General features: G+C 42.0%; 1 protein-coding gene across 1 annotated transcript in view; it reads right to left on the bottom strand.

The window, feature by feature from the left end:
* Positions 1-26,766, bottom strand: part of cntfr (ciliary neurotrophic factor receptor) — a 233,782-nt gene that overhangs the window by 166,295 nt on the left and 40,721 nt on the right. The window contains exon 2 of the mRNA XM_056403983.1: positions 26,171-26,211. The gene's annotated coding sequence lies outside the window, so the exon portion shown is untranslated. The remainder of the gene's footprint in view (positions 1-26,170; positions 26,212-26,766) is intronic.

Genomic DNA, 26,766 nt, shown 5'->3' on the forward strand with positions numbered 1-26,766 from the left:
GCTCTGTGGGTTTTTACAGTACGTGAATATAGTCTAGTGTTCTGGGTCAAAATTGCTGTAATTACTTGATTGGCTTAAGACTAGCAGAGGACCATTCTTGCATGTTATCTAGACTCTCTCCAATGTAGACTATCTAATAAAACAGACATTACAGAAATTTCAAATTAATGAATGATTGAATTGCTGTGCTAAATTTATTCATATCTGAGCAATAAACCCCTAATCTCTTATGAAGCCTCTCCCCGTGGATAGGTTGCTAACTGGCATATCTATATAACTCTTTTGAGTATCTTTCTTTGTAAATTGGCAGCAGTAATGAAGTTCACAGCTTTGCTAAGGGAGATAAACTGGCTCACGGTGTGGTTAGAAATAGAAGGATATTGCTGAGAAAGACAGAGAGGAAGAGATGGGAAGATGGACCGTGTACAAAAGAGGCAGATGAAGATGAAAGACAGAGGAAGCACACAGCCGGGTGTGAAGAGAATGAGTTTGCAATGATTGAAACAAAGACAGAAAGTGAGCGTGCCTCAGACATTAAGGGGAAATAGGACGAATTGCTATATTATAATAGTGGGAAGTGGAGGAGGTGAAAGCGATCGCTTGACTGACAGAAAAGAGGCAAGCGATGTGATCCACAGGGAGAACATTGACATTTCTTTGGCCCCTACTCATATTCCTCCTCCTCCATCTCCTCCTCCTCCTTCACGGTAAGTGATAGGAGTTAGTCCTAAATCCCTGAGCCTGCAGGCCGACGGGTGGATTAGCGCCCCTGCTCTTCCGTTATTCTCTCTGCTTGATTCTACCGCGGTTTTACACCGGAGGCAGGAGGCAAGGAGCAGGGGAGCTGATTTCATGGCAGCTTCTGCCGGATTAGACAGGAAGCTGGAGAGGGGTGCCAAGAGAGGTGGGGACACCTTTCACCCTGTCCCTCTTACCATCCCTGGTGTTTACTCTCTCCATGTCTGTGGGCTTGTGTCTCTTGCTGTTTTCAGTTTGTGTCTGTCCCACCCGCCTTTTTTGTTTGTCTCCGCTGACTGATCGTCTCTGTGCATCCTTCCCATGATTCCTTGTGTCTTCCCTGTAATCACACAGCTGTATTCCAGTGAGCTCAAATTTTCAAGGAATATTGAGGATTTAATCTTGGTTGTTTTAAAATTAGAATTATATTTATCTTCATTATTAATAGGTTTCTCAGCATGTTTCAGCTACGCATGAGGTAAAATTTAATTTTTAAACTTTCAACACAAAATAAGTCAGTGATTTTCTCTCTGTAGTCTTTGAGCGTTAGGGAAACAGAAGGCTCCTTAGATGCCTCAAAGGATGAGACAGTTTATAGCCTTGTATTTCTAGTGATCACACACAGTCTCACACACACACGTACAGACATTTATTCGCTCCGTCTACACGCCCTTTATGAATCAGAGGAGTCTTGCCTGAGACCTTGTAAGCTTAAAATCTCCCTTGGCAGGGCTGGATTTCACCTTTGGCTGACTTGTACACGTTTAACATCCCACAAGAGAGGATCTGGTTTGAAATATGGTCATCTACATTTACAGGGAGCACAAAGAAGAGTAATAGGTCAGAACAGGGAAGTTTGAAACAAGAGAGCTGATGTGAAACTCTTATATTTAAAACATATAGCGCATAAATACAGCAGTGATGGCCTTGCTAAACTATGGGTTTAATCCTTGGATGTTTTATATCCATTCTTGGAAAGGAAACCATTACTTAAAGTGGCAAATTTAGCATTGCTAGTGGATCCAGGGCAAGGCTGTAAACATTATTGATGTTGACAAGAGACTTCAATTGCCGCTATTCTTTAAAATATGCCATGTATAATTTATTCTCTCTCTGTGCTTTGAGAAGTGAGTAGGTGTCACTTTTTTTTCAAATGGTATCTAATTTTCAAGAAAGAACAATTTCAGGAGAAAAAGCTTAACTGTCAAACATTTGTTTTGTTTTGTGCCTGGGGACATATTACAAGATCCACAGTCCATGCATGTTCTTCCCATCTGTAATTTCTCGAATATAAACTTGATATATGTCTGCACCCATGTCACTAGAAAAAAATAAAAACTGGACAGTTTTGTCACTTGTAAATTTCCAAACAACAATTAACTAGGACAATATGGAGAATTATTTATTCGCTGTTTTTCTATGAGCGTTTCGTCTCGTCCTCGTTCAGTCAGTTCTTGCTAATCCCTCTCTTTGTGAAAGTGTGAGCGCTTCTTTGTGTGCATGTTGTTACATGTAGAATTACATTTCTAGACCAAGTGGAAATAGATTTATATTAGGAGGCAAATCTTGTCATTTATACACTGTGTATTTTATTGTATTGCAGTAAGAATCACCCCTGCTCTGCGATCTTTTTAATTTGCTGTAGATGACATATACGGTTAATGCAAACTCACATTTCTTTCATGTTCACCTGTTATCTCGATATATTCAGATCACCACTGTTTCGCTACAGAGCCATTTTCTTTATCACTGTTAGCTACAGTCGATGAAAAACCTAGTCCTCCTGTACAGATGTTTCACATTACCTCTGCTTTTTCCTGGTAGAGTTTTATTGCGAAACATCTGCAGGATGTGTTGAGTGAGATATCAACAAGTATCTTCGTACTGATCAGAAAAATTGCAAAATAAAAGTGCGATGATTGGACAGTATATGCATTAAAAAGAGAAACGCAGAGGAATGAATGTTACATAACTGATGAGTCTGTTTTGATTTTTGTTTTTTTTACCTGGCTTTTATTACCAAGCGGTCTTCATCTGTTTGTGCTGGTAGCTATGTTATTGTAGCAAACGATTAGGATATGTATGAACCTTGCTGCTCCCTGTACTGCAGACCTACCTGCTCCCAAACAAATCCAATTACTTTGTTCCCCAAAACATAACTCAGCTACATATAAAACATTTTTTATATTATATGAGCACACTTGGCCCTAGAACACGTTAGAACTCAATTTCAGTGCAGTTTCTGCACGACTGAAACAATTTAACCTCAGTGTCACATTCACAGCTGAAAATGTGCAAGGCCCGAAACAGTTTTCTCTTGTTGATAAACACACACTTGTGTTTGGTTATGTTTTGTCGTGATTTATTGCATACTCTCCATAAACAGGCAAGCTAATGACTGCGAAAATTTTACAAACACTGTTGGAATTGTGTAACCCAACTCTCAAACACATGAGGGCTTGCACACACATATACACACACACCCCACCCAGAAAAAGTAAGTGCATGTTCCCATGTGCATTCGCTCTTTCACACACACATACACACACACACACACACACACACATACAGAGCATGCTCCACCCAGACACACACGATCACATCATGATCTAAAGTCAATGATGCTGTGCTGCCAGCAGCAAGCACAGGAAGATGGTGAAAAGAAAAAAAAAAAATCAATACATGAAACACAATGCTGCACATACTGTATTTATCATGTGCACATATTTCTGACAGGCCACTCCAAATTACCAAGGAACATTGACTAAAACATTTGCATGTGTGTTACGGGGACATAAGAGTATCAGTACGTCAATATAAGCCATTAACGTTGCAGGCTCGTACGGGAGGATGACTGGGGGGTCATGTGAGGTCACCGTCTGCCCTATAATAGAGTAGTCATTTGAGGATCAACCTGCGCACATGTCTGGATGGAGTTATGGCTATGACTGATGACAATGGAGTTGAAAATGATCCACTTTGGCCTTTGCGTAGGTGTCAGGGTTAGTCTTGCTGCCTGGGCGCAATGGTGGGCGCAATGGTAGGTGAGTTAAGGTCAGATCAATGCTGACAGCACCTCGTAGATGCAAAGATTTACTGTTGAGCCTCGTAGAGAAGCTGAAGGTCTTATTCAGCCAAACATTTACGGTGGCCACACAGGGACCTCCATGACGTAGGTGCTTCCTGGGCCTTTAGCCTTCATTCACATGGAAAAAGGACTCAGTGACTTTTCACAGGGAAACTGATTTACCTCTCAGCTTTAACCGCAATCCATAACACTTACAAAGCAGATGAGGTTGTGAGTTCTTTTCACTAGCATTGCCCTTGAACTTTGATGATGCAAAATCTATTATAAAGTTGTCGTGAAATTTTAAAGGTATCTGTGGGTGTTTTTTTTTTATTGATGGCCGACGGTGAATAAAACTCATCTTGCAAGGCAGTGAAAGCTCAATCAGTCAGAAAAATATCAGCATCGTGAAAGTTTATTTATATGCACTAAGGAGCAGTGGCTGTTTGAAGAACATACTTGGGGGGGGGGGGGGGGGGGGGGGGGGTTATTCACACAGTTAAGTTCTGAGTTAGGGACATCCCTAAATTTTACTCATCTTGATGAACTGTCAGCATTTAAAATGTGTTGCCTGAGGCTAACATAAGAAATATCCATAAATCCATATCAGGCACTGAAGAAATAAAATCTGGACACAGGAGCGCGGCAGTAAATCATTAATGCTGCTGCTAAGCACGTTTTTAAAAGTGGGTCTGGTTCGCCATAATTAGCTTGAGATTTTACTGCTTCACATTGTTGTCGGTGGTGTGACTTTTCGTATGTTGTACCCACTAGTTTCACCCGAAATAGACGTATCTCGTATCTTGACAGGATTGCTGAGATGTTGACTTTCACAACATCACGGTTGAGAAATTCTGAGACCAGGGAGAACAAATTGGTTGCCACAGCAAAATTGGGGATTGTACCTTTAAAAGCCACACATAGCTCACTGCTAGACACTTCTCATACATCATGCAACAGTTGTTTCTTCAAGTGTTAATATTAATATGCTTGAGTATTAATATACAAACAGACATATAAAGAAAGAACAATGTGCAAGAAACAATAAATCAGAAGGCAGGTCATATGGGGTTGTTGTCTGTGTGTGTGCGCGCGCGCGCGTGTGTGTGTGTGTGTGTGTGTGTGTGTGTGTGCGTGTGTTGTCTCCACGAGGGCTGAGGTAAGAGGCTCCTGTGCTGTGGAGTGAGACGGAGGGCATTAGTCAGATTTGACCAACAAAGAGGCTGTGAGCACACAGCCAGGGGATTAGACCAACACCACAGACTTTCATTAGTCTACAGAGAGGAAGGGGAAAAGAAAGAGCAACAGAAAGGTGGAGGGAGAGAGACACTGGATTACAAAGATAGGGGGGGACTTTCAGGAGTCGGGGGAGAGGAAGAAATGTAAAGATGGAGGATGAGCGGGGAGATACAGAGAAATGAAGCGAGGGAGACACTGAGAACAGTCAACCACTGGATTAGTCCAATACCAGAGGCTTTCATTAAATGGGATAAAGGGAGATGGATGGATGGAGAGGGAAAACAGGAGAGTTAGGGAGTGAGAGATGAGGAGGAAGAGGGAGAAATAGAATAAATATGCATGCTTGGGAGGAAGTGGGGACATGCAGGGATTGGAAAGGAAGTGAATAAAAAGATGAGGTAAGAGGGAGTAAAACAGTGGAGTGAGCAGTGTGGAAACAAAACACATACATGGGGGGAAAAAAAGTGGGGAAAAAAATGATAGAGGGGTGACAGACAGAGAAAACAGACAGAATCAGACTGGAAGCCAACGCCAAAAAGAGGGAAGGAAGACAGGCAGAAAGTTTGGAGGCTGACGGGAGGTGAGGATGGGGGGTGGCACTGGTGTAGAACAACAAGCAGCAAGGATTAACCCCTCCACTGCACCCCCAACACACAACACACACACACACACACACACACATTCAGGGCCTGGGAAGAACGCTGCTGTGCCAAACTAATTAGCTACTAACTCAACTACAGCTCACACACATGAACTGCAGCATTTACAATGGAGAGCCAGGCCAGGTCTCAGAGGTATGTATGTGCTTCCGTGTGTGTGTGTGTGTGTGTGTGTGTGTGTGTGCGTGTGTGTGTGAGTCAGTGTGTGTGCGTGTGTGCGTGTGTGGGTGCCAGTTTGTGTCTGTGCGAATCCATATCTTTATGTTTTCGTGGCTGCAACTGTGTGCGCTTGTGTTTGTATATGTGTGTGTGTCTGTGTGTGTGTGCTTACATTTCAATAAGACCGTGACAAATTAAACGTCTCCACTCAGCAAGACAAACAATCTACTCCGGGCCATTGCAGTTTTATTTTGTTTTTTTTTCTTCTTCTTCTTCTTTTTTTTCTCATTTGCATATCCCTCTGCCTTTTATCTCAAAACTGACTCCAACATTCATTACATGCTCTATATTACTTTTTTTTTTGCCTTTAACAGCTGCAGCTCGCTCTCATAAAAGACATGATTGTTTTTTATTAATCAATTAATGGTCCAGACAATGAAATGTCAGAACATTTTGAAAATGGCTTTCACAATTTCCCAGTGTCCAAAGTGATATCTTCAAATTGCTTGCAGTTCACAGCACCACAGTATCCCAATGACCATTTGCAAAGTATTTCAAATGCAAAACCTTATTCGTCCACATTTAGCTTTCTAGTAGTCTTCTTCTTCTGTGCCTTTGCTGGCGCATTACAGCCTGTGCATCAGTGGAATAGTGTTAAACCATTGGTTTTTAGTCAGACCAACATTTAGTCTCTGCTGGTGACCAAGATCCCTGATAATCTCAGGCTACAATCCGTCAATACGATCATGGCAGTGTCATTTTAACAGAGCAGGCGCTTCCTTCTCTCTATCAGGCAGTATATGGCTTAATGGATGAAGTGGCATTTGAGTCAACAAACTCATTAAGAGTAGTGACGCACTTATAGATTATAGACACAATAAACCAAAAGAAAAGAGATAACTTTGACTTCCACTACACACTGTAAAACAACTGCAAGGCCTTAGAGACTTGAATTATCAATGCGTAAAGTTAAAATTGAAATTGTGTCAACAAGTCAAACTCCCGAGTCCTGATAACATCAGATCTTAATCTGTGCTTTGTGACAAAGCCAGAAAGTTTTGTTTACTGGTGTTCTTTAGCTGGGGCATGCAAAGCTTCAAATTATAAGTTCAGTCGACTAAATTCCGTATGGATTGGTCACTGAACTCATCAAATGCCTTGCATTAAGGTTAAATTCTCTTGAACAGTGTTTCTCAAATCTCTTCAATAAAACATCTAAAAGAAAAAAGCTTATCAGATGGGGGACCTTGGGACAAAGTCTTATCAAAAAGGGGTCCGTGGTCTAACTTGTGACTGTTTAGAGGTCCTAAACTACTGCTCTAGAAATCTTTTTTTTTCTGATATGAAAAATGTGAGATTATGGAAGCCACTTCTTATATGTCTCAGAGGAGTTTTCTCTCTTATCAAAATTAAAACAATACAAACCATGATGAAGATAGATATGGACTACACTTTAGAGACTTCTTGTTCTCCTCTTATTTAAGGCATTCACCCCACAGGATACAGCATACAGGTAATTTAACAATGAGTGAGTTCACATGAGTACAAATTTGTGATATAAACAAATGTTGCTGCAACAGAAATTAGAAATTAAGTTGGATAAACTTGAAAAAAAAAATGATGTTGAATCACCTAACTCATCATGTTAACTGAAGTTTCTTTTTATTAACCCTGAATCACATTAATTCCCACACTTCGTGAGTGCAGGAATTAATTTGCTCGCCGCACGTCAGTGTATGTGTTTGAAGTCTTTCTGAATCTTGCATCATCTAACACATTTGATTACCAAAACTATCTTGAAGATTTAAAACTTCACTGCAAAGTGTGGGAATCACTGCGGTCAACTCGATACGAGGAGGTTCGCCCTCCAAGAATTTATCTCAGTGGCTTTGCATTGCATCTGCAGAGAGGATTATAAAGGTTTTAAGTAACTCCGTTTTAATTTAACTCAGTGGGGAGTGACAGTCACCCACTGACAAGTCACAATATTTCAAGCTTTAAAGGAAAGACATGTCACTTTTTACTACCTCCTCTTGTTTGACTTGCATTGACAAAATTGTCAGTGTATTTTTTCGAAATGTTTAGATAGGAAATGCCAATGTAAGAGTAGGGTGGCACGATGTGTTCCTCTTGACGAGTGACAGTTTTCCATTCCTTCAAAAACAGCTTTATTCTACACCAAATGACTGTTGCTCTTCATACTATTTTTATATGTATTGTCACAGCCACTGTTTGTTTGTGAACCGAGTTGTTTGTTGAGACTCGCTCATTGTGACTGAGCATGTCAAGCCTGAGAATCTCACTCTCGATTATTGATTTTATTGAGCTTCACATTAAGCTCATTAGTGAATTCACATATGGTCTCTACATCTTCATTTGTAATTTTCTCTGCTTTAGTCTCTGTGTCTGTCTGTGGCAGCAGTTATAGATCGAAGCTTCAGAAAACCTTTTGATGTCCTTGGTTTGATGTCGGCCTCATTACTACCATAGGTGTGTGAAGTTGAAACATCAAGACACAGTGTGAAGGCATGATGCTATGTCAACAACCTTTAATTGTTGTTGACATAGCGTGGAAGCATGTTTGCAACTACACACTTTAGCCTCACATATACATTACAGTCATACATGTGCGTGTATGCACACATGGCTATAATGTGAAAACTCCTAGTTACTGACAACATGGGAAAGAAGTTTCATCTTTAAAGGGGCTATTTGTACGTTTGCTCTGCTGCTGAATGTGGTTTCGGGTGGTGGTTGACAAGAGTTTCCATCTTTGTTGTTTTTATAATACATAATGCGCCCTTTGAGCAGTGCTATGTCTCCTGGGCAGATTTGAGGCTACATACAGTGAGTCGCTATCAAAAAGTGACGAGATGAGCTAGCTTGTTAGCATGCTAACTTCAGTAGACGAGAAGACGTGATAGAGACAAGAGTTAACATTGGTGTTGCGTTCCACCTTTGCAGACAGCTGTTGGTGAGTAAAGGAATGAAGTTAGGTACTGAACTCTGAATTTTTCGATACTGGTAAGTAAACAGCTGTTAATGCTAACGGTGGCTATGTATATCAAAACTCATAAATAGCTGCTTTAAATGTTTTGTTAATTTTGCTGTAGTGAATATCAAAATTTGTCTGGCTTTAATTTCAAGCTGCCAGTGCATAACAACAGAATGATGGGTTGCATTACTACAGTGCGACAGTCCTGTACACCACTGACCTTGGTATTTTTGTGTTTTGTGGCCCTCTCAACAGAAGTGAGGAGATTATTTCATCTCAAGAGGTTGTAAAACCCATTAAAACCAGCAGTGTTTTTGGCAAATGTCACAACTATCAAATAGAACACTGACTCAAAAATAAGTATAATACAAAGAAGCTACAGTATAATATACAGAATCTGATTTCACTATTCTTAATGCTTTCTGCAATAGAAATAACTCTGTCTCTGAAGGATAAACATTAATGATGGAGAAACATCTCTAAGAACTGAATCATAAATCCTGAACATTTAATTGTTGTTGACTTTGTTGCGTTCATGTACGTCACGGCCAATCAGACTTGACACTGCCATCAATCCTCAAAGGCAGTAAGTTGATTGACCTTGACGACAAGTCGTCTGGTCTGGAGTAAAACTCATTCCATACACGCTTTGTTAGGACAGTGCTACACTGAGCTAACAGCCTTACAGTATCAGCACCAGCAACCTTGTTTATTTTGCTTTTAATTACCATTTTTTAATAACTGATGGGTGACACAATCTTTATCTTGGGACCAAAGCACACCGAAGCAAACATGGTTAATTATTTTATGGAAATCAATGAGAAAAGTTCACAAATTACTGTTCCAAATTTTTTAGATACCAGGGCCACGGTTCATTTGCAGGCTGATATAATTGAGCTTGACTTACTTTTAAATAAGAGTTTCCGTATAAATCAGAAAAAAAATTAGACATATTACACTGAATTCATAGCCAATTTTCAGGAGATCAGAACGTATCATGACAATGAATGTAATTACTCAGTGATTGTTTTGTTTTGGTTTTTTTTCTCAAAGCGTCATCAAGCAGTGAAAATCGTTTGGAATGGGGTTCGGAGTTTTGCGGCACACCGCTCATCTTCTGTGCATGTACTGCCGGGTTAATGTAGCACTACACTACCGTTCGGCTGACACTTTGAATGCACCGCCAGATGTTGTCTTTGTCATAATGTGTTTTTAATCACCATTCCTGAAGTCAGAAGCCAGCAGGCAGCATCCAATCCGATTTGCATCACTTGTTTCCCCTCATCTCTCCTTAACAGCTGAGAGGGGCTGCGGGCATCAATCACTCTTAACTAGCTGCACTGTCAAACATTTCCTACACTAACTTCTGGGACCCCACAGCCACTTACTGTATGTGCAACAGGGCCGAATGGGACTTCACGTTGCCAGGCTCGGATCTCCACGTTTTGTACGTGGCACATCATTTAATTTTCACCGAAATATAAATTTCATTCATTTTGAAGCATTAATAAATAGTTAACCTTGTGGTGACCAGGGAGTCTCCTGAATGTGATTGTGTGAACAGATCATTGTCTTTACAATGACTGCTTAATACTTAATACAAACAGTCAGTTCACATACACATACACTTTCATTTTTCTCTTTTTCAGATATATATATATATATACTGCTGGCTGTATGATTGTGTGTGTGTATGTGCACACTCTGTATTACATTTTGTTGTCTTAGAGTCTATTATAGAGTCTCTTTTTCTTTTTTCCTTTCATCTTTCAAACGTGACTACAGCACTTCAAACAGGTGTTATAGTGCTTCAGTTCCACAAAGCTCCCTTCATCAGACCACTGCAGGAGTGCTAGGTCCTTAGAAACACATAATAGCACAGAGGGTTAAAAAACAAAACAAAACAACAACAAAAAGAAAAAAACGAGGATGCCACCTTTCACCTGAAGTGCACTGCCTTTCGGTGAGACAGACAAACAAATGTTCAGCTGTGCTCAGAGAGCGTCAGACAAACACCTGTGTCTGATGTGTGGAATGAAGGAAAAACAATATATAGATATAGATATACTAGATGCATTTTAGTGTCATACTGCACCTACAGTACAGACTTATCTCTCGTAGATGTAACTGTAGTTTTATTTCTTTTCATCACTTTGGTGCTATACTTGATTTGGCAGAATTAGAATAATGCCACCGGTGTGTTTTGCCTTCGAGAGAATTCAAGTCAATAAGAGATGAGACTACTGAGGAAGCCTTGTGTCAACAACATGCGAGGAAATCAAGATGCCTCGCACACATGGCGTGGATCAACAAACCGATGATAGGTACCGTGAAGAGTGAAAGAACTTGCCACTCCGTCTCCTCTCTCCCCTCCATCTCAAGTTCACATCTTCTACTCGACACCCAGTCAATCAATTTTGCATTCTATCCTGAAAACCTTTCAATACAGTCATTGCATTTTATATCAAACAGTCAATACATTTATTTCTATATTTCATTTTTCCACACATCAATACTACTAGCAGCCAAACCAAACCTGCATGTTGTATGTGTCTCTTTTACAAGGCCCCTGCTCTTGTTGTATGAAAATAGAACCTCTGTCAAGGCCTTTAGCTTTAGAGCTTGTTTTATTTTATTCTGAGGAGGAGAGAGAGTTTTCCTGAATCTATGAAGAGGAGCTACGTGATCAGACGAGCTTTGCATAGGCCTATTAACGATGCTTTAACTATTGCTAATTATTGAAGACATTCATGACTATTTTGTGGATGAGGTAAAATAGCGTGTTTTATTGACTATGGATGAAACTTGAAAATGACATGAACTAAGTGCTTTTCATCCACTTTGGATTCTGGAGGGGGAGCTGGAGTCGGGTTTCAGCTTTGCTGCATCTCTCATTTTGCAACTACTCGTGTGATTTCACCGGATATAAAATATGATACACATTTGAGTTTAATATTAGGAAGGGTTTCCCCTTCTGTTGCATTCCAGTGTCACCACTTGGCTACTTCTTTTGGTCCTTGCTCCTCTAATTTTTCTTCCCCTCCTCTCTCACAGCCCCTCGCCCCCTTCCCCCTCCTCCTCCTCTCTTCGCTGGCCTCTTCAAAGGTAAGAGGCCGTCGGCACGACTTCAGTAAGAGAACCACACCGCGATCAGACATGTCAGCACCTCCATCATGCACACACGCGTCAGCACTTCAAATACACACACACACACACACACACACGCAGACACACGTACACATGTCAGCACCTTCAACACACGCACACACACATACACACACACACGTCCACATGTCATTAGGGAGGTCCACATGGCTCATATAAAAGCTTGTCCAGCAGGAAGGGAGCAGGGGCACAGAGGAAGGAGGGAGGGAGGGAGCAAGAAATAAGTGTCAGAGCAAAGAAAGAAGAAGGGAGGGAGACGGTGAAGGAGGGAGGTGGAGAGGGAAATTGGTGAAGCCGTTAGGGAGGGAAGCGCATGAGGCAAAGGAGTGAAGGAGATGAGGAGGGATGTACACAGAAGGATTACCAGTCACCAGAGGATTGCTTCGACCATCACTAAAGCTGCAGTGTGTGTGTGTGTGTGTGTGTGTGTGTGTGTGTGTGTGTGTGTGCGAGCGTGCGCTCACTAAATCACCTCCTGCTGATCACCTCTGTGCCTGCCTCAACACCTTTTACCATACAAACTACCTGTCATTACTTTCAGTCTGCTCTCTGTACTTGTTTCCTGCCTCCTTTCCTTCCTTCTGACCCCTTCCATCCTTTGGTCCACTCATCACCCCCTCCCTTTTTTTCCTTTCCTCCTCACTAACTTCAACCCACTTCTCTCCTTATTGTCATTGAATTTTCCTTTCCTTTCCAATGATTCCTTGTTTCCTTTTACATTTTTCCCGCACTCTTTCTCACACTATTTCCTTCATTGCTTCCTCTTCTCATTTCTACTGTTCCTCCTTTCTTTCATCCCTCTCCCTGACCCCCCCTCCATCCTGTCTTTCACTTCTATTTTTCATCCTTCACGCCACAATCTGCTGCTTTTTCTTTTACTTTTCTCTGTTTTCGACTAAATCTGTCCACCTAGAAGTAGCATGAGCGGTGGGAGACGGGAGAGCATGGGAAGGAAAACATGTAAGTCATTCGAGAGACGGACAGGAAGTGAGGAAGAAGTGAAGGGAAATAGCACAGAGAAAGGGAGAGCATGGATGATTTTTGGCAGATAGCAATAATAGAGAGAGATGTGGAGTCAGAAAGGCTGAGAGGAGAGTGGGAGAAAGCAGGGCTACCAGATACAAGCAAGCAGAGGGAGAGGAGTAGCAGGAATGGCCCAGAGAAGCATAATATAGAGAGAGGGGGGGTGTTGGATCAAAGGGAGACAAAACTATATGCAGGAGAGAGAAGTGCAGATAAAAACAAAGCTAGGGGATGAGAAAGAAAAGAAAAAGAAAACAGTGTGGGATAGCAGCAAGAGAGAAAGGAGAAGTGAGGCTGAGAAGGAGAGGAGTCTATACTCAGATCAATGGATGGCCTGTCCTCTGCTGTGTCTGCATTTCCTCTGGCTCACACAATAAGGCCCTCTCACTACACCGAGCAGAGAGAGAGAGAGAGAGCGTGTGTGTGAGAGAGAGAGAGCGCATATATGTGCGCATGTTTGTGTATGTGTGCGAGGGAGAGAATGTCATTCAGAGTGAAAATGACCTCCTCTGCACTCTGGTCTTCTCTTAATATTAGAGGTCAACGGTCGGTCTCCCCGATGGAAATTTCAATCTGTAACCCTCTCGCAAGGCCCCATGGAAGTGAATCTATTCTGTACAGGGAGGCCTTTATCTCTGTCAGTGTGAATGTCCATAGGTTTTTTTTTTTTGTTTTTTTTTAATCTGCTGTGAGTGTGAAAGTGTTTGTCTGTGTGTTAGCCCCCGCGCTATAGACTACAGACAGTCCTTCCTTGCCTTTCACCTCCCGCTTTGTGGGATAGGCTGCAGCTCTCAAAGGACGCTGGGGAACGGGGAGAGAGCGGATATGTAAAACAGATGGATGGATGATGGGATCATTATTTTCATATTAATCAATTACTCATTTAGCTACAGGATGTCAAATGGTGAAAAAGTTCCCACAACAATTTCCCCGAGTCCGGGGGGACGCCTTCATATATTGCTTTGGTCTGACTAACAGTCCGAAATGCAAAGATACTGAATCAACAATTGTGTTAATTGACTAACCATTTCAGCGCTAATGGATAGATGGCTAAATGGGATGGATGATGGAGATGAAGGCTTCTACTTTACAGAGACTCGTGGCTGTGAGGACGCACTCAAGGTGGTTCGGATGATCTGACGAGCATCTGCAATCTCCGCACATTGTGACAAACGCTGGAGCAGGATGAATACATTATTAGCAGGAGGAACGCAGCATCAGCAGGTAGACTTCGGGTTTGCCTCAGTAATGACACATCAGCGCCTCTCAGCCTCCTCCCATCCCAATTAACTGCTGTTTGACTTGCGAACCCTTCTGTTTGCTGCTCCAAAATGCTGCTATTACTTTATATGTAAGAAGTTAGAGTGAAGACGTGGAGCTAAGCGGGAACTGTGATTGTGCCGACCTGGGGGCTGATTCACAATAGAGAGCTAGTGCTTACACACACAAATAGTGGCGTCCTGATTCATAAATACTAATCTGTGAGGCACTAAATTAACAACTTCAGGGGTGTCGAGTGGCGCAGTTGGTTGAGCAGGCGGCCCATATGTAGAGGCTACAGTCCTCGCTGCAGTCGGCCCCGGTTTGAATCCCGCATCGGACGGCCCTTCACTGCATGTCATTCCCCCTCTCTCTGCCTCCCCATTTCCTGTCTCTTTCTAATGTGCTATCATAAAGGTATAAAAAGCCCCAAAAAAATATACTTTAAATTGACAACTTCACTTAACATTCAGAAATTGCGGAGAAATTCACCACAAGTCCCTACAGGGTTCTCACATGCTCAGGTGTAGTATGCGGTTGCAAATCACAGCTTGCGTGTTACAAATTTGGTGAAGTGCGCAACATAGTGCAACACAGTACCAACCATTATGGGAGGTAATCATAACTTTTTAACCAGTTGGTCCAGTCTTTCATACTGCAGCGGTTCAGCAATCAGAGGTCACGGGTTCAGATCCCAGACGAGCCCCCCCCCCCGTTTGTCACAGTCATCGAGCCGAGCTGTGACACCACTATCACCACCATCGCCAACTAGCCAACCAGTTCCTTAAATGTGAGGATTTGCTGCTTTTAGGTGTTTTAAATCGATGTAAATTGAATTATCTTCGGGAAAATTGTGACGGACATTTATCACTATTGTAGATAAAACATGGAAATCACTGAGACATTCAGCACTGTCATTATAATCGGGTAACACAAGGATTAAAGTTGGACAGATGGATGTCTGACACTCCATGGTGTTTTTGCACCTGGAGTTAATATAAATGTTTAAAGTTTTCTGGGTTATGTACTATAAAAACACACGAGTTATGTGAGCAAAAGGGTTTCAAAAGCAAATTCTAAAGCTGTAAATATCAGTATATCACTGAATATTCTCTAATATTAAACTCCCCAAATTAGCCTTCCTGCCACCAATCAATTTTGTCACAGTTTTATGCTGGATATCTCCTAACACAGAGCTTCAATTGAAATTTACTGCTCTGCCGCTTTCTAACCTCAGGCAGGCCTTTAGCGATTGTACATGGTTTCAGTTTATTTTTGGAGACAAGAGATTTGCCCAGAGACAGACAGCAGACTGCTCGCAGGTTGCAAGGGCACAATAACACAAGGCCACGGCCATGCCTCAGACCTGTACAAGGGTATCAGCTCACAAGGGTGTGTGTGTGTGTGTGTGTGTGTGTGTGTGTGTGTGTGTGTGAGAGCGAGAGAGAGAGAGAGAGAGAAAGATAAAGAGAGAGAGAGCGATAGGGTGAGACAGTGTGTGACGGGGCGTGTGCATGTGTGTCCTCCAGCAGCCATGATGCATTAGTGTAACGTGATCCCTCTCCTCCCCTGTGAGCCCTAACCTTGAGACAGACAGAGATGCAGGTTGCGAAGCCATATTCTGTTATAAATGAGTCTGCTGGTCTTCATCACTGAATCTGTCTAATATTAGATAACCTGACCTGGGAAAGTGGATTGTTAGGGGTCCATTATGCTCGCTGTAGTTTGGTGTCAGGCGCTAATTTGTGAGAATGCACGCTTTTTTGTTATTGTTGTTTTTTCATGGTCGATTTCAGACTTCAGGATTAAACACATTACTTCCTTTCATTCTAACTCTATTAATGATAGCTCATTTTAAGACATACTGTATGTGTGTTCTATATACATATACACAGTGAAGTCTAATGTTCTGTACAAAACCTACATGTATAAAATAGTTCAAAGTTTTGATTTAAATCAGGAACTACCAGATCGAACAATAAGAATATAAATCTGACATGATATTTGATACCGGCTTTTGGATACATGACAGTTTTAATCAGCACCAAAAAGAACTTGGGTTTGATTCCCAGCCTTTTAAACCCAATGTATAATCCATAAAACGTTATTTGACTAATGCTAATATCAGTCATATGATGTATAAAGCATTATCACCTTTACCCTATTACTAATCCAGCTAAGCAGTTTAACTTTCAAGATTTCTTCACATAGCATATCTGTATCAATACCAGTATCATTATCAGTATGTGTTAAAACACATACACTACCATTGCAGTACAATTTAATGACTTCTGCATTTTCTATATTCACCATAATAAGAATAATATGGTATTTTTTAAAATCTATCTCCGACTTGAGTCTCCTGCACTGATAACATCAGAAAATCATTAAGCGAACCTCTGTATTAAAGCACAAAAGCCTCCTCCTTTTCCTGTCACGTTACAAAGCAGATAAAGCATTAATGGGGAAGAGACGTTTCATTATATCCTTTTGCTTCATTGTGAAAAACTGTGTTATGCCTCAGAGTCATTTCTTTCATTAAGGAACCTGGGTCATTATTGGCCCAAGTATAACGAAACTCACAACTGAAATTCTTCATCTCGAATGCGTTTAATAATAATGGGGTATTATTCCCAATCTTATTCCCCTACATTAAATAATACTATTCCCAGAGCCCATTAAGAAACTTAATCATCGGGGGCTGAAATACACTGCGGAGAGATAATTACAGTTGATGATATTCACAGATAATTCACAGATGATCACATGATTCACTCTTTTTTCTTTCTTTCTTTCTTTATCTTAGTTTGACTTTCTGCAGAAACTATTCTTCTTCTGCAGCTCTCAGGATCACACCTCACTGCCATCTGTCTTAGTTAAGGATTTTAAAAGTAGCAAGCCAGCAACATGAAAAAAAAGTGTCAGAAGAAGAAAGAGAAGAAGATGAAAAAAAAAAAGAGGTGAGACAAGTATGAAAAAAAAAGACAAAAGGTATAAAAATAGACGTGTGGGAGGCAGAACAATAAATCATTTACATACATGCGCGGGGTAAGGTCATCAGGGTTTAAATATTCATTATGGGTGTCAAGTCGAAGCTTTTAGATCTTGTGGGATACAGTTTCGCATCTCTCCTCATTTCATGTTTATGTTCGCTGAATTATACATCAAAATGAATGTTATAAATACACTTGGTGGGGTTTTTTTTTTTTTTTTTGTTGTTGCTGTTGTTGTTTTCATCGACAGGAGCTGTTGTGTGGCAGGAGCACTGCCAGAGTTCCAGGTTTAAATCCCACCGGAGTCACTCTCTGTAAAAGTGCACGGACTCCTGGTCACTGTGAGGCATGCTGGGAAAAGAAAACATCCACTTTGCAGCAGATACATTCATGCTGTGTCAGACACTGCACGGGAGACAGGAGATACAAAGAGGCGCAGGTTGGCATTTACATCTGAGGCGTTCAGCCTCCACGTTGCACAACAATGTCGCTTTTAAAACGGGACACCTGACATTTTGATGGACACATTTGCGCATTTTAGGGATCAAATCGGAAATCTTCCAGTTATGCGACGGCTTCGCTCTTTGATTTAAGATTTGAGGGGTTTATATTCTCGTTTGAAGAGATGAGCGGGTTTATTGTCCAGCTCAAAGATGCTTGAACTAGATTAGGGGAACACACCGGCTGTTTTTTGATTTTGTGTTTCAGAATAATGGGGGTGATAATGGATGTGTCATATATACATCTACATATATTTATGTGTATATATGTATAGATAGTTGATATATAGTCGGTATAGTTGATGTGACTTGGACGGGGTTGGACACAGTGAAAGATATACGCATGCATGCCATGCAGTTGCCTCTGAACAACGATGAATCATAATCGAACGTCTGTGTAGTATTGATCATTTTTCAAGCTGGTGCTGTATTGTCGGTGCTGTATTGTTTTAAATTACACTGCGTAGCGTACCTACTATTTCAGCATCGTCTGGTTCGGTGCACTTTGTCTAACACTTGACCATAATGTCAAAGGCACCTTATTTTTGTTGCGTTTCCACCTTTTGCAACTTGTTTCAGTTGTTACAATTTCCTGTCGTCTCACTGCAGCCCTGCACTTGCCCTCTTCCTCACCCCCTCTTTCGTTTTGTTCAGTTTTTCATCTGCACTATTCTTTTCCTCCCCGTACTTCCTGTCCCTTCTATCTGTTCATTTATCACTGGCCACATCTACTCTCCCTTCCCATCCCCATCCCCATCTATATCTCTTTCCGGTTACTTTTCCACTGTCCATTCATCTCTCTCCCCCCCTACTCTTTTCCTTTGTCCCTTTTCTTTCTACCTTGTTCTCTTCCTCTTCACTCCTTTCTCTTTGTCTCTCTCTCTCTATTATTTTCTCCCTCTCCACTCTCTGATGGGTGTCCTGTTCCCTCTCTCTCTCTGGGAGTAGCAGACCTTCTGACGGCTTAGTATTGATCCTCCCATCTCCTTCTCTTGCTATCTCTCTCTTCCTCTCCCTCTCTCTTTCTGTCTTACGCAAACACACACACACACACACACACACACACACACACACATGCATTAGGGTGACAAGATAAAAGGGTTTGTATGCCCCAAGGCAAAGGCAGCTAAACATGAGACCAGAGGCTCTCAGCTTCGAGTATATGTATCAAGAACAGAAACATTTAACAAACCCAAGGCTGCCGACACACACACACACACACACACACACACACACATACACACACACACACACACACACTGTATCTCTAACAGGAACAGTACGAAAATTACCATTAGATTTATTTACAACCAGCTTATTTTTATCTGCACATTAAGCTCAGCATGAAATAACATGAATCTTGTAGAATCGCTGCAGTCGAAACATTCTTCAGCTGTTGCCTCAGAAAGCTGAAGGCAACCAGCACGCTCTAGTCTCTGTGAAGGAAAATTTCCGGATAATAATACTATTTATAATCTTTGCCTTGGGGGAGGGAATACTTGACTCTAACTGGAAGAAGTTTCTTGTTTTTCTGTAAAAGACTGTTCAAGCAAAGCTGTTTTGGAGACTGCGTTGTGTTTAGGGGCCAGTCTGTAAAACATTATGTCAACAAATTGACAATGAGAATAAAAGGGGAAAGTTGAGACTTGGGTCTCTGTTTGATCAGCTACATTCATCCCCATTACATTCACTGGGAGTGTAGTTCCTGTAGTTAGTTGCAAACAGACACTTCCTCACATGTGGATGCGATCAAAAATATCTGTGCGGTGAGAAGAAGTCGGCAATGTGAAGCTCATGACACAAGGCCAGGCCGGTGTCGCTCAAGTCGCTGAGTCACATGAGTCGCACAGGTGTAGGAAAACTCACGTTCGCCATCTACAGGTAAAGAAAGTCAGTAATAACTACTGCAATTTAGACAGCCACCTGCAGGCAATGAGGGTTTTTCTTTCCTTTTTTTTTGAAGCAGGATGTTTTTGATGTTTTGAAGTTTCTATGTTTCACGTTGAAGACTTGCAAACCTGTACAAACAGCAATCAATATTTTACTTTATCTTTTTTATTATGTGTGTTTTGTTCTGCTTTTTAAAGCGCTTTGAGAAGCGCTGTACAAATACAGTTTATGGTTGTCATCTATTTCAGTAAAAGACGGTTGTTCTATCAAGATTAGATCAAGACAAAGGAAAATAGTAATGTAGATGGACTAAATTCGTTCATGGTAAACATGTAAAAATGTAAAGTAAAAAAGTGTGTCTCTGAAGCTCGGCTTGGGTCTCTGTTGCCATGCTTAAACAAAAGAACTGGCATTAAAATGCCTCCAGCTCTACATATATAGCTAGATCTTTTATTTTTCACATGTGCTGTTGTTCTTCAGTCTAAAGCATCACAGACCTGTTATACCTGATAAACTATTCATGAGAATTTTTAGAAATTCTAATTTCACAGTTACATCTTGCTGATACTTGGAGACACTGAGCAAAGCTGCATTGGGCAGAATTAGTAAAAAACAACAACAACAACAAAATAAATCAAATCAATTCCTAAAAGCAAAAACAATTCCTTCTGGGTTCAAGTTACAATGCAGCCGTCTCCTGAAATCAATTTTTTTTTTTTTTTGCGAGTCTCTTTGTCCAGCTGCCATGCTCAGAATTTAGAGTACGGTGTTTTTGTTCACACCACCTTTCAGCAGAGTGACTGCATTCGAGTTCAGGTGGGAATACAACCCCTGACCATGGCAGTGTTAGTGCCATGCCCCATCCGCTGCGCCCCAAAGCTAACAAGAGGTCTGAGGAATCGATACCTGGCATGAAAAACAATGTGATTCTCAGCTGCTGTGGCCACATCAATCACTCTATTACCATTAGCTCATCTCTCGACACCATGTTGGACTTCTCCCTCTTGCCCCTCCCATCCACTCTACACTCCTATGACACCGCCCCCCGCCCTTCACCTCTCTCTTTCCTATATCTCTCTCTCTTCCATTCTCTCTCTCTCTCTCTCTCCCTCCCTCTCTCCCTGCCAGCTCAGCGGATGCCCCTTGTCACAGCTCCCATTTCAGCCTTCTGAAGTTTCCTAATTGATCGCAATTAGAGCCGCTACAGAGCAAAGGGGTGGGGGGCAGGGGGGTGGGGGGTGGGGGGGCAAACGGAGATGGGTAGAGAAAGCGTATATGCATGTGTGTGTGTGTGTGTGTGTGTATGTGTGTGAGAGAGAGAGATAGACACACATAGCTAGAGAGAGAGAGAGAGAGAGATTAAAATCAATGAGTCTGTTTTGAAAGTGGTTATATTAGCAGCTGGGCTACATTTGACCACAGACTGCTTGGGGTAATAACACAAGAGACAGGGCGAGTGACAGGGAGAGACACAGCAGAAGAGGCAGCGACTCACAGGCAATGGAAAAAAACAAAACACGCTGCTCATCGGAGGGAGTAAGGTGACGCTGAATGAGAGATATTAAAATAGGAACTGGGAAAAATGGAACCTGTCCAACATTTCTGACACTTCTTATTCAGAGTCGTAGAAGTGTAACAAACAAACAGAACGATACACCACGGACAACTTTGAGTAAATGTTACGTGCACGAGCGCAAGTTTTAGGTTTTTTTGTCTCCGTGAAGGCACAGTGGCACCAAACCTGGCAACCCAATGCAACAACTAGGGTTTGGGATGCTCTGCACACATGTCACTACGCCCCCCCGTCATCGAGTAACAGTTCACAGATATGAGATCGCTTGTGAGCATATTTCCCAAAAATTCTGAACTATTACTTTAAAGGCTGAACTCGTCTAATACCGTTCATAGCTCATTAACATCTGGATTCCACTGACAAACAGCACATGTGTACATTTATTTCTAGCTGCTTCCACCATGGGACAAGTTAGCCAGTACAGCTGTTTAACACTGGCTAGAACCTGAATCGGAATTGAGGGTAAAAATCTTGACTTAGACAATTTGGCATAGAGTTACTCACTTATGATTCTTGAGAACAAGACGGGAGGGAAAAGCCCTCAGAATAAGAGATATATTAAGAAGGGTGGAAAGACACACACAGAGAAAACAGAGATAGGGATAAGTTGGGATAAAATCAAGGGAGGCAGACAGAGTGATTTTGTGAGAAATGTAGCAGCAAAGAGAGAGAGACGGAGAGCAAGGGATTTGTAATAGAGAGATAGAGAGGCAGAATGACAAAGAGGAAGAATAACAATGGTGCCAAAGCCTCTTCCATCCTCCTTGCAAACGTCCCTTATCCCCTTTTTTCTCTCATTTAAATTCCTCGCCATTGTCATTGCAATCCAGGCCTAACCCCCCACCGCCTGGCAAATATTCACACACACACACACACACACACACACACACACACACACACACACACACACTCACAAACACACAAACACTCATAGACATTAGAGCACACATGCATTGACCTCCACCGGCAACCAGGGCCATCCCCGGGAGCCGGGCTCACACATCTTTGCTAATCCCTATCAATGGGCACACACATGTACACACTCACAATGTTTGCTGGAAAGATAGGCTCAAGTTTCCCCAGACTGCAGATGTCAACGTGACCTTAGCCATGCTAACATGGGTGTGGAATAGCAAGCAGCTTGTCACCAAGCATCCAGTGTCTTGTCAGCAACAAGAGGCTGGGCAGGCTGGTGCAGCGCTCGCTTGTGTCTTGTCAACATGTATAGACGATATAGCTAGCTTTAATTCTGTTCCCCGCCCTTACTGTGCCCTGGTCAATAGGGCTTACAACCACAGGACCCGGGCTTGTCAGCAACAGTACCTTACAAAGCAGACACACTGCGCTCAGTAGCGTTCGCCGCCAAAGTCTTTCAGAGCTGTCTAACAGCAAGCAGCAGCAGCAGGGCTAGAAAATAACGTCTTGTCAGCATGGGCAGGACATGGCTGGGTTAATACAATTCCTTGGCTTATCACTCCCTTGTCAGCAATTCTAGGTCACAGAGATGGCAACCGGCGCTGATCTTAATATTGTCTTGTCAATGTGCATAAGCTACATTTGGACTGTCAACAAAGCCTGGAATCATGTGAGAGAGAGAGAGAGAGAGAGAGAGAGAGAGAATGAAATGATGCCTTGTCTGCAAAGTCGGAACAACACTGGTGTTGTATCATTCCTTGCCTTATCACTCCCATGTCAACAATACTAGAACAGAGATGCTAACCAGTGATAGCCCTCTAATACTGTTGCCTGACCTGAGTCTGGAAATACAAGGCAAAAAAATAAATGCCTATCTCGCCTATGGAACATTCTATGATATGAGCAGAAACGGAAAAACAAGTGACGCAAAAGCTCCATGTCCTTGGAGCTCATTCTCTGACATTTTCATCAGTAATGGAATTTTGTCGTATTTCTATCATGACACACTAGACTGAAATCATTTCACTTGTTTACAATCGCTCTGATAAATATTTGAGCAATTATATGATCTTTTTTTTTTCCACTCGCAGTATACTCCATATCCTCCGTTACCTCTCATTCTGCCTCAAAGTGGGTTATGTTACAAAACTGAAAAAAATTGGTGTCCAGTGATAACTAATGACCTCTATTAAGAGATGCTGTGGGCAAGAGGAGGGAATATTAGATATTCCAAAAAGTGAGGAAAAACACATCCTGATGCTTGACATGATGAGTGAACTTAGAGGAGCTCTCAGATAATCTCGAATCCATTAGGGCAAGACAGGCTCTTTGGTAACAAACACACACACACTCGCTCTTTCTCTCTTGTCGGGGGTAAGACAGAAACCATGAAGACTAGAATGACTGATCCGAAAATGCATACACAAACAGAAAAGGAAACAAGAAATGTCGGAACTGTAAAAACTAAATGTGAATTTGCGGGTACAGGGCACACTGGACAAATCAACGTCGATCCGATCTAAAATAACCAAGTGTGTGTGTACGTGTGTGTACTTTGAAAGAAGTAGAAGGAGGGAGACTGACTGACTGAGTGTGTGTGTGTAAAGGTGATTCTGGCGACAAGGCGACCTAGAGGGATCAAAAAACCCTCTCTCACATTACTGACGACAGGCAGGAGATGCATGCGCTTGTACCAGTGTAGATGACATGGCGGCGTCTACAAAGCAGTTTGCTGACCTGCATGCCTATGGGAGCATTAGCGGTCGTCGGAAAAGAGAGAGAGAGAGAGAGAGAGAGAGAGTGAGGGAGGAGAGGAAGGTTCTCATCTTCATACATGGCTTCACAGAGGCTTTTTGGACTTCGGTGTGGGGTTAAATTAGTCACTCTGACCTCTTCCATCCAGTGAGAGTAGAGGAGGCAGAATGGGGTTCAGAGCTGCTAAAATCACTTAGCATTGTGGCCGAGTTAAAAAATATCAAATCAAATTCATTTAGTGGGAACAATGTCAATAAACTCTGTTTCTTTTATGCAGAGTTTTTCAGGAAGCTTTACACAGAAACTACAAACTACTGCAACTTAGATTCACGCTGTCCTCCCAACTCACAGATTAATGCTCCAATGAATAAATACATTTACTTTGCAGTTGTATAATTGAAAGCTAACAGCTTCATAATAAATGTGAGTATAATGTATTATATATCATGACTTCAGAAAGAATATTTTTCCTGTCCCGTTTACAGTCGTACCTGTAACAGACTCACAGACCTGCTACTCTCCTGAGTCTCCGTCCCCTGAGCCTTCCCTCTTTCCAATTCATTTCATGTGTCTTGAGTTTCTGAATCTCTTAGCCCTCTCAGCTCTTTGTTTATTGTGATTATGCAACATGACATACGCCTCGCTGCAGGCCAAACCGTCCCAGTGGGAAGAGGGGGAGGATAAAGTTTTGAACTCGAACTCAATCACGGTTAAGGCAGAAACAGAATTAAGGGGTGAATAAGTTGCAGTGCACCTGGTTGTCAGCAGCAGCTTAAAGCGTCTGATGGTTTGCGTCTTGGGTTCGAATGCTCAGACCTGCATGGGGAAAATCTGGCTGTGGGGAAAGCGAATGAATAATGCTCTCCCCTCCCTTCATTGACTACAGTCGAGCTGCCCCTAAAGCAGGTCCCATAACCTCCCAAATTCTCTGCTACAGCTGCTGAGTTAGCAACGATTTGCATTTGTTAATTCTGTATGCAAACCTCATCTGTCAGTCACGTACAAAAATAAATCTGTCAGGTTCGGAAGCAGATTTTTATTTTTAAGTTTGAATGAGTGGCATTAAACTTTAGCTTCAGGTTGCGGTGAGTGAATAAAAGTGTGTACACATACTATTAGTTTTCAAAGCACTGCGGCAGGCACGGACTTCCCTGTATGTAACCTTATAGTCCTGAGCTGTCAGTATGAATGCATGGCAGTGACCTGCCTGGAATCTGGATATCTGTCTACGTGTGTGTCCACTCTGTCTGCGTATTTCCTCTACGAGTGTGTGTTTACGTGCATGCCATGTGTGTGTGAGCCCGTGTGACGGTGTGTAACGTCTGTATGCCCACATTTCCGAAGTTTCCATATCTGAGCGTCAACATGTGTGTGTGTGTGTGTGTGTGTGTTTGCGTGCGTGTGTGTTTCTGGCATTTCTGGACAGAGGAACTCTATCCGCCTCCATGGAGTCCTTTCAACGCCCGCCGCCACACACACACAAACACACACACACACACACACACACAAACACACATCACACATCCCACTGCTGACACACGCATGTCACCACGGCAACCAGATACAGCCCGAGACATGCTACTGACAGAGAAGCAGAGACCACCATACTGGCAGGCCAGAGGTTCTCAACATGAGGATGGGACAGCTGCTGCGATCGCTTGCTGAATCACAACAGTCTACCGATTTCCCAACAAATATTCTTGGAATCAAACACAACGACTAAAAGCAGTTCATTGTGAAGCTTACCACTGATGGAAGAGACCTTTATTCTCATAGTCAGTCTGCCTTGTTCTCACATATGCTGAACAGATTCACAGTATTTCTGGGGATTTTCACACATGTGGCTCCCATTGTTGATTCGATTTCATACAGAGCGCTCAGCAGTGGAGCTATCATCTTCAAAGTGATGATAGGGAAAATTTCATGTGATGGCAGAGCAAATTTACAAGATGATGCAGATTCACTGCTGATATGGTTGAGCAGGGAAAACAAAGAGCAGGAGCAAATGTCTATTTATAAGGAGATTGAAATGAGCTTCATGGACCCCTGGCTCGTGAAACTTAGTCAGCACAAGCAACAAAAGCACCACATAAAGTCTAAATTCAACTAGATAAAAATTTATATGAAAAAAAATAAAAATAAGCAAGGAAAAACAATTGAGCTGTGGTGTGTTTGAGCTACAAGAAAAGACATCTACAACACATCCTACAAGGAAAATAAAAAAAAAGAAAGAACTTACCTTGGACAGGACGAAACGTCAGCACAATCCTCCTCTTCACCCTGTTGAAAATAACCAAGAGTTATCATTCAGATTCATTAGTAAGTCAAAAAAAAAAAAAAGAGATTCAGGTTTGCCAAAGTGACTATTCCCATGCTTTTCAGACATCTGGAATATTTGGTCACGACCCCTACAGAAAGCTCATATGCTCATATTGAGGATAGCATCTGTCTATCTTGTTGAATGCGTTCATATCCTGCAAAAAATAAACTTAACTAAATCGAATTTATAGCTTTCATAGATTTTACTGCACTCCAAGCAATGTAGAGTCTAATGGAAATGGGAACATACTGCAAAACGTTTTGTACAAATGAACGTTCAAGGAACAAGGAGCAACATGGATGTGTTTGCAAAATGACAGGAGTTCAGTTCTTCTACAGCTCTCTCCTCTTTCCCACTGCTGTCAATCCTCGCAGCAATATTTCTACACTCTCTAGCCTTCCTTCTCTTTTTAATTCCTTAATGGTGTGTATTTAATCAGGCAGTATTTAAACAGCATGTGAAAAGTCTAAATGTGCATGCATCCAGCCCGCAGGGAGTTCAGCAGCAGTCTTATC

Source organism: Seriola aureovittata, chromosome 18 (genome assembly GCF_021018895.1).
Source record: "Seriola aureovittata isolate HTS-2021-v1 ecotype China chromosome 18, ASM2101889v1, whole genome shotgun sequence".
Lineage (NCBI taxonomy): Eukaryota > Metazoa > Chordata > Actinopteri > Carangiformes > Carangidae > Seriola > Seriola aureovittata.